This window comes from Capra hircus, chromosome 8 (assembly GCF_001704415.2).
Source record: "Capra hircus breed San Clemente chromosome 8, ASM170441v1, whole genome shotgun sequence".
NCBI classification, from domain to species: domain Eukaryota; kingdom Metazoa; phylum Chordata; class Mammalia; order Artiodactyla; family Bovidae; genus Capra; species Capra hircus.
The window spans coordinates 70555126-70558350 of record NC_030815.1 but is presented as its reverse complement, the minus strand read 5'-3'; the positions used below and the strand labels follow the sequence as shown (position 1 = coordinate 70558350).

General features: G+C 40.7%; 1 pseudogene; it reads right to left on the bottom strand.

Moving 5' to 3' along the window:
- LOC108636643 lies at nt 2332–2933 on the bottom strand (annotated as a pseudogene).

Sequence of the window (3225 nt, the reverse complement as noted above, 5' to 3'; positions counted from 1 at the left end):
GGCCCTAGTGATAAAGAACTTGCCTGCCAATGCAGGAGACATAAGAGATGTGGGTTCGATCCCTGAGTCAGGAAGATCTCCTGGAGGAGGGCATAGCAACCCACTCCAGTATTTTTGCCTGGAGAATCCCATGGACAGAGGAGCCTGGTGGATGACAGTCCATGGGGTCGTAAAGAATTGGACACGACTGAAAAGACTTAGCACAGCACACACAAGACACTGTTATTTATTCTGTGTTGACATAATATCCGAAACCATAAAGGGAAGACCCACTCATAGAACCCAGTCCTTAAAACACTACCATCCTAATATAACAATAATTGTCTTTTTTCAGTGACTTAGTATTTTTATCGGACTATAGTTGCTCTGCAAGGAGATCCAACCAGTCCATTCTGAAAGAGATCAGCCCTGGGATTTCTTTGGAGGGTATGATGCTAAAGCTGAAACTCCAGTACTTTGGCCACCTCATGCGAAGAGTTGACTCATTGGAAAAGACTCTGATGCTGGGAGGGATTGGGGCAGGAGGAGAAGGGGACGACAGAGGATGAGATGGCTGGATGGCATCACTGACTCGATGGACGTGAGTCTGAGTGAACTCTGGTGAACTCTGGTGATGGACAGGGAGGCCTGGCATGCTGCAGTTCACGGGGTCGCAAAGAGTCGGACACGACTGAGCGACTGAACTGAACTGAACTGAGAGCTGCTCTACAATGTTGTGTTAGTTTCTGCTGTACAGCAAAGTGAACCAGCTACACATAAACGTATACATGTATCCACTCTTCCTTGGACTTCCTTCACATTTAAGTCACTACAGAGCACCGAGTAGAGTTTCCTGTGCTATACTATTCTCATTAGTGATTTCTTTTATACACAGTAATGCATATATCAATTCTACACAAATTTATCCGGAAAATAGAGGAGGAGAAAATACTTCCTAATTCAAAATGCATGAAGCTAGCATTACCTTGTTATCAAAACAAGACAAGAACATTACAAGGCATTACTTTAGAAGGAAACTGTATACTCATATCCTCGTGAACATAGATACAAAATCCTTTACAAAGCATTAACAAGTTTAATCCATCAGTTTAATGATAAAAATACACAATGACCAACTGTAGTTCATCCCAGGAATTCAATGTTCGTTTAGCATTTGAAAATCAAGTCATATATTTCATCATATTAACACCTTAATGAAAGAAGTCAGACATAAGACTCTGACCTGCACGGTTCCATTCATATGGAATTCTAGAAAAGGCAAAGCTACAGTGGCAAGAAGGTCTGTGACTGTTTGGACCTGGGATGGAAAAAGGGAATGGACTGCAAAGGAGCATGAGGAAACTTTGGGGTGTAATAGAAATATTACATTACTTGATAGTGGAACTGGTTATGTGATATTTGTCAAAATTTATCAAACTCTACACTTAAAATAGGGGAATTTCATCTAATATATTATACCCTAATAAAGCAGTTTAAAAAATTATTTTCAAAAGCAACTTCCATAATCCCTCTGTTTCTCTAAGCCTCCTCTTTCCCTTCTTTCTTTAGCCTAGTGATTCCTTAGTACAGTGTCAGCTCTGGAAGGTTGGTTCAAAGGTCCAGGCCTGCCACCACCAGGGATGTGAGTCGATCACTGATTTTCCTGGAGAGTCTCTGAAAGAAGGTGGACCTTAGTGGGTTTAGAGAAGTGTGTGTGGGGATGGGGTGCAGGGGTTTGTGGTTGCAGTCATGGGCTCTCACCTTCCTTTCCTTCTGTCATGTAAGTAAATGTCTGAGGCCAGGCCCTCAGATATACTTTCTTTAGTTCAAGTCAAAAACAAGTGTTCACTTATTGTGACAAAAACTAATCCAAACCTGGACCTAAGATCAAATGACCAGATTTTGCAACTGGTTCTGTGTGAGCTTGCAGAAGTGAACAAGTCACTTAACTTCTCTTGGCTTCAATACTATCCTTCAAAAAAATGAGGATTGATAATGCCTAAGATGCTTCCAATAAATATGATTCCTTACTTTCCAGAGGAAAGATATCTACACAATTACTGCTTTTCTCTCACTACATTGCTTGAGATTGTTCACCTACTTTCTATTCATAACTTCAATAACCATGTCCGTCACATGTCAATGCTCAGTCATATTCAGTATAGTAAATGTAATGTACCTCATTTATCTCGCACCTCAGTTTTCTTGGTTTCTCAGTTTTCCAGAATAAAAGCAAGGATCAGATAAGGAGGTTTTTTTGTTTTTGTTTTTGTTTTCAAATCAAGAGTTTTTATTGTCTCTTTAAAGGATCACAACTGAGTCCATAGAACCATCTGCTATCTTGTTGTTTCTGCAGGAGATCACTGAGATCTTACTCATCAGCCTGCTGAACTGTTCCTTTTTCAGATACATAGATACCATCCAAAAATTTTCTGATATCCTTGTTTTTAACTGTGGTGGCTTGCTGAATCAAAGCAGCTGAATTTGACACAAGTTCAATGTTATTTCCTTCAAGAATCAACTCATCTTTCTGGGCTTGAGATACTGAACAGGCCACCCCTGGCCTCATTCGAACCCTGCGTATGTATTTTTCACCCAAAAAATTTCGGATTTCCACAAGAGAACCATTCTCCTGAATAACAACATTGATGGGGAAGTGGGCATACACGGACCTCATCTTGTAACGGAAGCCCAGTGTAACACCCTTGATCATGTTCTGTACGTGACTACAGATTGTGCGAACAGTGGCCAGTTCCTTTCTGTTTCCCCACCATTTGTCAACACGGAGCCTCTTCTTTTTCTTTCCAAGGAGACTGAGTTCTACATTGATGTGATTGAAGTCCCTCCACAGGGTGCCTCTGGGGCCCTTCACAATAACTGTCTGTCCCTTCAAGTTAATGTCGACATTTTCTGGGATGTCAACAGTCTGATTGCTGAGAATGGTCTTCATTCTCACAGTAGATGCAGCAAAGAGAAGATAAGGAGTTTTGAAACAAGGAGGAGAGGGTCTCTGAGTATTCCATTCAAAGATTGGGGAGTTTTCCTGAAGGAAGAAATCCATAGGCTTACTTAGGGTTAACTTGTTGCGTGTTTTACAATCAAACCTAATAAAATCAGTCAGTTTGCTCTCAAACATTGCTACTTTGTCATCAGTAAATTAAAAAGTACATTGACAAACCAGTTACAAGAATAGGTACAATAAACAAATGATCCCAACATAGAAGCTGTCTATTACACACACTCCAG